Below are 9,973 nucleotides of genomic sequence, written 5' to 3' on the forward strand. Positions count from 1 at the left end.
TTCCAGAAGATGCTGAAGCTTTGATTGAGAATTTGGCTTTCAGCAATAGTACTAAGAGAGCAGATACAGAAAGGAAGAGATTGCATGGAGGATTTGATTCAAACCAGCTAGCTTCTGTTAATGCTAAGCTTGATTCAGTTCATAATCTCCTGGTCGGTAAGAAATCAGTTCACTTTGCTGCTGAAATTGAATCATTTGAGCCACAACCTGAGACTGGAAATGAGGAAACAAATGTCAACTTTTTATATGGGAATCTGGGTCAGAGATTCGGTAATCAGCAAAGCAACAAGCCTTATAGTGGGAACTCTTTGGGCTACACTCCTAAGCCCGATTTTCGGAAGCAGCAACAAGGGAACAACTGCACAAGGACTAATGGGAACTCTTCCTATCAGTCTCCACCTCCACAAACTCCTTCTGAGAGTAGAATAGAGGCCATGCTTGATCAGCTTCTTCAGGGACAGGAAAATATGACAGTGACATTCAATGGGAAGATTGATAATGTCTATACAGAGCTTACTGGAAGGATTGATGCACTGAATGTACATGTTAAGCAATTGGAGAGTCAAGTGGCACAGACTGTTGGGTCTGTTAAAAGGCAAGAGGGTTTTCTTCTTGGAAGAACTGAATCAAACCCCAAGAATGCTTGCAATGCCATATCAGTGAGAGATGAAGATGCTGGTGCAATTGTTTCTGCAGCACAGGGAGAAAAATCGACCAAATTCTCGGGTTCAGGTGATGGTGTCGATCGACACCACCTGAATGTCGGTCGACACCTCTCTCAGACCGAATCCAAAACTGCTAAATCTCAGGTTCCAGCTGTTGAGAGGGTGTACAAACCGAAGATTCCTTTTCCTAAGCCAAGAAAGTCCAAGCAGGAGATGGAGGAAGCTAGATGCAAGGCTATGATGGATAAGGTGATGATAGAGATGCCTTTGATTGATGCAGTAAATCTTTCACCACCACTTAAGCGGTATGTGAAGAGAATGATATCCAATAGTTTGAGCCCTGAAGAAGGAGCTTTGCTAACTAAGGATGTTAGTGCAATTCTGTTGAACCAGCCTGTTCAAAGGAGGAAAGAGAGGAAACAAGAAGTGGTAGTCTCTGAGAAAGTGAGTGCAGCAATTCAGTGTAGGACTGCAAAGAATTTACCAGATCCTGGAAGCTTTGTACTTGATTGCTCAATCTCATCAGGAAGGTTTTCTCACTCACTTTGTGATCTTGGCTCTAGTATTAATCTGATGCCACATTCTGTTGCTGTGAGACTTGGGATGACAGAATTCAAGCCAACTCAGATTTCTCTTATCTTGGCTGATCGCTCCCGAAGAATTCCTGAAGGTGTTTTAGAGGATATTCCAATTAAGGTTGAAAATTTCATGATTCCCACTGACTTTGTGGTGCTGAAGTATGACAAAGAGCCTAGTGATCCTCTCATCTTTGGAAGATCTTTCTTGGCTACAGCTAGTGCCATTATAGATGTCAAGAAGGGACAAATAACACTGAATGTAGAAGAGTTAAGTATGAACTTTGAGATGGATAAGCTAAGGAGAGCTCCTACCATTGATGGACAAACATTTTCTGTTGAGAAGATTGCTGAGATAAGCTGCAAAGAAGAAATTACACGAGCATCAGGCTCAGTGTCGATTGACACACCATCAGTGTCGGTTGACACCCCTCCACGACCGAGCCCACACTTGACCAGAACTGAGAGCTTGCAGGACATTCTCTATGCTTCAAGTCAGAAAGCTGTTCTAAGACAGAAAAGTCACCACTCCACACCCCATAGTCCTCATGTAAGGCAAAGGTATGCATCTTCTTCACCCAAACCCTCTCCTATCATCAATAAGAACTTCAAAGGTACAAAAACTGTTTCGTAGTTAACCAAGCCACGAGATTATCGTAGAGCGCTTATTTCTTCTGTTGATGATTGTGCAGGACATAAAAGAAGCAAACCCATCCCAAAATCCCGCCCTGGTCCTGTTCCTCACATCCTTGGCAGACCTCATGCACCTAAAGCTTATACACCACCTTGGATGATGAGACATTCCTCTAGGCAGCATTCATTGCCACTTTCCGATCCACCGGACGCCTGAGCTTCAAAACAGTCAAGCTAATGACTAAATACAAGCGCTAAGTGGGAGGCAACCCATTTCTAGGTTTTTCTTTTCCTTTTGAGTCATTTTTCTTTTTGCATTGAGTCAGTTTTTGTTTAAATTTTGTTTGAAATTATGAACTATCTATCTATCATGTTGCTTTTAACTTGTGTTTGAGTGTTTCTTAACAGAATAATCATCCATGGATTACCCGACAACTCAACAACACAATTAACTGCAACTAACAAGGAGTTTCGGCCAAAAACACCATTCGTGATGAGTGTCGATCGACACTGAAATGACATCGGTCGACACTGCTGGGTAACCCGAGAATCAGTTCATCTTTTCATTACAATTTCCATATATTTTTGTTTCTTTTAGCTTTCCTCTTACTTGATAACACTGGAGACAGTGTTGTTTAAGTCTGGGGAGGTTGTCTACTAACTACGTTTTTGTTTTTGAGTTTCAATTGTGTCAGTCAAAACCATAAAGTTTGAGTCAAATTTTTCAAAATTTTTCTTTTTGTCTTTGGGAATTATGATCTTGATTAATGATTTCTCTTATTTGGCTAACACTCTAATGATTATTTGTTTATGCTTGATCTCAGAACTGAAGCTTAGAAAGACTATGAGCCTTATCAACAATCCTGAAAGCCCTTATTCAATGGATATCTGATTGATCTAACGTTGTCTCAACTTTTATCAGGATTTTAACCGGACTTAATCTCTTACTTTGGGGTTGGAAATCAGTGGACTAGACTTCTTCTTCAGGCCATACAAGACAGTGCAATTTTTCAAAGTATGTCTCCCCTCTCTCTTCCCTTCAGTACTTTAAAAGATGAGAAAGATCAGCAAAAAAAAAAGAGAATAAAAGATGAGATGATTTTGATCAGTTTAGAGAGGTAGGTAAATTACCTGTGACCTCATTATTCTACTCTTGAGTCAAATGATCACACAAAGCTTGGAAGCGAGGGGTAGGTAAATTACCGATGACCCCAGTATTCGCTTACACCTTTGTTTAAAAAACAAAGAAAAGAAAAAAAAATGGGAGAAATCAACTCCTTTGAAGTGAGAAAAGGGAGAGGAAAGGAGATGTATGAAGAATGTCTTGGCTTGAAGAGATTCCATATGCCACTGATCGATACACCAAGGTAAGAACTCACATGTACTTGCTTTAATTTATATAATGAGATGACAATGGAGATTTCAGAGATTCCAAAGGATTGTGGGATTTGAGTAAGGAATGTTGATGCTTATCATGGTTAAGTATAAGAAGTAAGTTCTTGAGTCAGGTAAATGAAGAGTGCGAATAAGAATCATCAAGCAATTGAGTGAGTTCCCAGTTTTCAAACCTCTTTCACAGGTCTAAGCTTATGTTTTCCTTGAGGGCAAGAAAAGGCTAAGTCTGGGGGAGTTGATATATCATGGTTTTTGTGGTTTTTAACCATGGTATAAGGAGTCTTCTGATTTGTTTTCTAGGATGTTTTTGAGTCTTTACAAGTTTTCTAGGATTTTAGCATCGATGGAGCAAAGTGGAGCAATTTGGATCATTTTGGAGCATTAATCCCGAAGATACGAACTTGGAATCGATGAAGAGTGTGGTGTCGATCGACACCCTGTTTATCTGACGAGAAAACAAGAATTGGAAGGTTTACAAATTCAGCCAAAGTTTTCCATATTTGCAACACAAGTCCCTGACATGTTTTAGGACATATAAATAGTATTTTTAGGTTTTGCAAACCTTGAAGTTATTTTCTAGCAAGTTTTATTTTCCTGCAACCCTGTGAGATTTTGAGAGCTTTGGAGAGAGAGAGATCTGCTTTGTAGAAGAAGAATTCTTGAACTCCCTTTCTACTCTTTTAATTTCAATTGCTTATTATTCAGAATTATGTTTTATTCTTCGTTGAATATGTCTGAGTAGTTTGCTTGTTAGGTTCAGGGTTTTTCACAGAGATTTTATGATTTATTAGATCTGTTTATTTATGATTCATTATCTTTCTAGATCTTCATCTTTGGTTGTTCTTCACAATAATTCTTGATTGATCACCTAGAATTGTTATCATAGGAAAATAAATTGATATGAGAATATAATTGTTTTCCTGATTAAATCATTGATGAGCAAAATTATTTCTTACAAAGAGATTTGAATTAATAATTTTGTGAACTTATCTAAACCTGTTTTTAAAGCTANAGTTTGCTTGTTAGGTTCAGGGTTTTTCACAGAGATTTTATGATTTATTTAGATCTGTTTATTTAGGATTCATTATCTTTCTAGATCTTCATCTTTGGTTGTTCTTCACAATAATTCTTGATTGATCACCTAGAATTGTTATCATAGGAAAATAAATTGATATGAGAATATAATTGTTTTCCTGATTAAATCATTGATGAGCAAAATTATTTCTTACAAAGAGATTTGAATTAATAATTTTGTGAACTTATCTAAACCTGTTCTTAAAGCTAATTTTTAACTTAGAACTTTACAAAGAGATTTAGATTTTCTGGTTTTAAATCTAGATAATAATTGCAGTGAGAACTGACTTATTTTACCAAAAGTTTAGAGTTCTAGATCTGANATTGTTTTCCTGATTAAATCATTGATGAGCAAAATTATTTCTTACAAAGAGATTTGAATTAATAATTTTGTGAACTTATCTAAACATGTTCTTAAAGCTGATTTTTAACTTAGAACTTTACAAAGAGATTTAGATTTTCTGGTTTAAAATCTAGATAATAATTGCAGTGAGAACTGATTTATTTTACCAAAAATTTAGAGTTCTAGATCTGATTTTTAATTGCTTGAACCTTAATTAATTTACTGATTTAATATTTCATAATTTCCTAAGAAATTCCGAACCTTTTGATTTCTGATTTTACAACACTTTTATTTAATATTTTGCATTGTTTATTTTAATTCAAATTATCTTGTTTAGCGTAATTCATAAAACTCTATAATCCATTGTGTTTGATCTTGAGTCTCTGAGGAATTCGATCCCTAAGTACTACAATGATCTCTTGTTTGAGAGAGTAGCTCCAGGGATTAATTTGAGCTTATCAGTGTGTGCCTCGTAACATGGCAGAAGTGATATGGCCAGTTCGAACTTGCACTGTGAGGTGATGATATGCTAATCTGTGCTCCAATTTCTAATCTTTAGATGATTAATATTCTGGTTATTGTATGATTAGTTCGGAGAAGCATCTATTTTGCCGGTTTTGCGCTACGACTCTTGGTCGGGTCAGTCGGATGTGTTGTCCGTTTTAGGTGTAGGACCGGAACAGTGAAAGCCGGAGAGACCAAGCTTTTTTGATGATGCGCCATTGGGTGTTGAAGCTAGTGGGACAAGTTTTACATGTCGATTATGAGATTCTTATAGCTTGGATTTGATTTTTTCAGTATTGGTTTTGGTCTTCTCTGTGTTAGTATTTGTTTTCATGTCATTAGGTCAATTTAGGTGGTTTAAGAGATGATCTCACTCCAAGTTGTGGTGTGTTATCTATCTCGTTGTGGTTAAAAAATGCAATGGTTCTCGGTTAGATAGCGTTGGATCCGCTAATGATTCAGGGTTTTACTTGATCAACTATTGCATTTGGTCTAAGTCTATAATGGCGAATGTTATGTGCCTTTGATTTGGTTGTATCATTTTGGTTAATGAAAAGTTGATGTTATGTAAAAAAGAAGAAAAGGTTAGGAATATTGTTCTCCATTAAAGAATCCTATCAAAAACTTTTTTGGACAGATGGTAAATTATTTATGGTTAAATTTTTCTATGATTTAATAAATAACAAAATTATATAATAATTATTAAAATAATATATACTAAGAGATTCTGATCGTTTATAGAGATAGAAATGTTCTAATATATCTTATTGAAAATGAATTGATTACATTATATAGTAAGTTAATCAGTATGAACTCTTTTCAGTACGTGGAGCAACTAACAAGTGATTAAACAATTGCTGCCTTCCATGGAAATTTTATTCTCTGTCTTTTTCTCTCTACCTGGGAGACTGGAGAGTTAAAATGGTCAGTGGATCAATGCATAGAAAAAGGTCCCCGCCTGTATACAAAGCAAACTTTATCTGATTACGTTTAAAGACTGAATGATTCAATTAGAGAAATAATTTACAACATATCTGGACTTTACACTACGGTTTAGCTTATGACTAATTACAATTATACAACTCCTTATAAATACACTCAAAAAAAGCAAAAAAATTATTCGTTGCGGCCACCATTGTTTTGCCACGTCGCTGCCGCTGTTGCAACCACAAGTAAAAGGACGGGTTTAAAGTGTTTACGGGAGACACGTCAACTTCGCTCTTGACTCATATGGATCCCAAGATGTCGTCATAAGCCAGATAATGATAGTATTGGATTGGATGGTTAACATTTGTTGTGGCACGTGATAGTATTTGATTGGACATGATAGTATTTGTTGTGAGAATGTTTGGCCCCATATAAAATTGAATGATAATCTTTAATAGTTAACATGTTTGTTAGATATACAGCTGTTTTTTTCCAACAACAAGAGTATAGTTAATAATTATGACGATTTAGATTCGGATATGAATAAATATTTAAAATTAAATGAAGATTTTAGATTAAGATATGTTAAAAATACTTCTTATTTACATGAGGAAAAGGAATAATGATATTACCTAGTTTCTAAAAATTATGAAAACTTCGGAAACCTAATAATTATTCCAAAAACTGTGTTACATTATCAAATATATATATATATTTAGATTACGAAAAACGTATCCACTTACGGTAGGAAAATGTTTTTGTTTTGCTCAAATGGTAGGAAAATGTTTGGAAACAAAATAAGTTACAAAAACGAAAATAAATTGTGATTATATTTGAGCAAGCTTAAAGTTAGAAGATAAATGTCAGAAAGCTATACAAAATATGTCTACATAAGCTTTTGTTTCATTACAGACATTAGATGTCTGCACAAACTTCTGTTTCATTACAGACATCTAATTAGCAGGTTTCATCAGAGACCTGCTAATTTTGTCTACATGTCTTGATTTTGAAGATTTATGAAAATACAGTTATATGTTTTGGGATATTACTTAGAGGTGAAGCACAAAGAAAAATGAAGCTTAAAAAAATTTAGAAGATTTAATGGGATAAAAAAATAATGGTTTAACAAGAATAAAGTTAAATGAAATATTTTCTCTTAATTTCAAGAAAGTTGTTAGTCTTGTAAAAGAAGGTAAGATGCACAAAATTCTTTAAATATACAGGGTGTAGGATTTAGAAAGTTAGCCCTCTAGAACGTAAAAAAGAGAGAAAAAATTTTGTAAGCTTTTTGACATCTTTAAGAGAAAAATGGTGAGAGTTTTGTTTCTAAGTGAGAGTCCTTAGTGTTGTTGATCTTAGAGATTTTTTAGTGGGTTAAAAATAGATCAGGAAGAAGCTAAAAGAAAATTTTAGAGTTGTTTTAGTCTGTTATTGAACGCTAACTGTATCTGTATTCAAAAAATATTTTCAACAAAGTTCGAAGACGTAAACTGCTTAACCTCGTAAAAAATTATGTATCTTCTATCTCTTTTACATTAACGTAAATTTCCAAAGTTTTTGAAAATATGTGAAAACTTTCAAAAACGTTCAGAACATTTTAGCAATTTTCACATGTTGTCCATAGGTTTTATGGTTTGCATCACTATGAATTCATGATGACCAATTCATGATAAACTACTCATATTAAAAAGATATAATCACACAACAATTAAGGATGTTATATATATATATATATATATATATATATATATATATATATATTGGCGTAAAAATTAGTTACCGAATGAACGTTTGGATATACATATTTGCGTAAAAAAATTCATCAAAAGATGTTACTTAGCTAATTGTCCTTTTTTAAGCGGGGATCTGATGTAGCAAATGAGGATCTGGCAACCGTGCGTATGAAGTCAAGGCAATCAAGATAAGAAGAGGAGTGTCACGTGCGAAATGAGCTGGATTGTGAGCTGTTTGCGAAGGAGGAAGTATGCCAAGAATATCAACGTAACGGTGACCTGACGGCTAACGAATAATATCAGTTAACTCTGTTAGTTAACTTAGTATAAAGAGCACTTGTAGCTCATCATTTCTAGTATGCGTAAATCTGGATTTGTAGAACCTGTTTGAGAACTCTTCCCTCATCGTTCAGCTGGTTTCTCGTTTAGAGATCCTTGCTGGTGAGAAGATGACGCTGTGTTTATCTTGAACGTTGTATCATTTTGTTATCTTGAATCTATCTTAATCAAATTCTCAGTTCTCTGTTTGTCAATTTGTTCTTTCGATACCAGGTTCCTGTAAATTTTGCTAAAGGGGGTCAATTAAAGTTGAAGGCCCCCATACAATGACATGAGCTACGTAACTTTAACATTATTTCTCTATGATGGAATCCTTTTGTTTTTAGGTCGACGAGTTCTTTTATGCCACCATGAATATAAACAAAAAAACTTTTTCTTTTTAATAATATATAATATATCATTTAATTATTATTTTTTTAAATAATTAATATTCATTTAAAAATCCTAACGGGCTTGGCCGAGGTCTTACACATAGCTGATCCAATTACAAAACGGAAAAAAGAAGAGTTGCCGGATCCAATCATGAAGCTCGGATCTTGTGTGATCTCACGGAAAGCAGAGAAATCAAACCTTAAATCCGGCGGGGTTCAAGGTCCACGGCCTAGCAACACCACCGAAGAATCGAAGATCGACGGCGGAAGAAACCCAGTTACCACCATCGACCTCTTTCCTCCGGTGGACCACTTGAGCTACAAACCTCCCAGAAAGTTAATCTCTCCGACAAACCAGATCGACGATGTCAGATCCCCACCTAGCAACCTGACATACTGACATCTAACCCTTCTCTTCCAGATCCGGACTCTCCAATTTCCCAGAGCATAAACCCTTCAATCCAGACGGGTGGAAGCTAATCGCGGCGAGACAGAAGATTGATGGCTCAGACAAAACTTCTGAACACGGAGCCCACGACCGCCATCTAAGATCCAAAAGAGACCTACCGTTAACCACCTCGTCACATAGCAAAACCCACCATATCCTTACCGACTTCCGTTGTAACCGCAGATTCTAGGAGGACGGTTGAGCCGTGAGGAACTCTGAAGCTAACCATCCGACGTCTTCAAACCGGGGCTCGACTACAAAGCTCCTCTTCCGCTTGACCATATCCACAGCTACATCGCCATGGATACACACCACACCGCCACTGATGGAGAAGAGAGCCTACTCACCATTGAACCTTCGATGCTAACCTCGACCACTTGACATGAAGACCATATAGCTAATCTACTAGGATGGAGGAAGAGGAAATCGTAATGCTGGAGAGAAAACGGTAGTCGGAAGATCCTCTCCCTCATATCTAAAAAAAAGCGGCTAGAATTTTTTTTAGAAGAGAGAAAAGAACGTTTTTGTCTCTCAAAAGCTTTAATATTATATATTATTTAATTTTACCCAAAGCCCTTAACAGTTTGCCGGAAAATGAAAGAAAAACTCTTCTCTCTTGCTAGGCATTTTGATCAATGTGAATCTTAAAAAACTAGTTTATATAAGCTAAATGAATCAAAAGATTTACTCGCCTTTGTTCATATATCAAAATGTTTCTATATTTGGCATTAGCAACAAGTTATATGATCAACCATGTTAGGCCAATTTTTTTTCTAATTTTTTTGTAAAATGTTATGTTTTAGCTGTCTTGATTTAATATATATTTTAGATTTATTTAGCATTGTCAACCTATGTTTATTTCAATGATTATTGCACCTTTGTATAATTGTATGTCGTCAGCTATTTTTAGATTTGGAAAACCAAACAACGCACGTGATGAAAATTTCCTCCACGAAAATAGATGTC

The sequence above is a fragment of the Camelina sativa genome, chromosome 11 (assembly GCF_000633955.1).
Source record: "Camelina sativa cultivar DH55 chromosome 11, Cs, whole genome shotgun sequence".
NCBI classification, from domain to species: domain Eukaryota; kingdom Viridiplantae; phylum Streptophyta; class Magnoliopsida; order Brassicales; family Brassicaceae; genus Camelina; species Camelina sativa.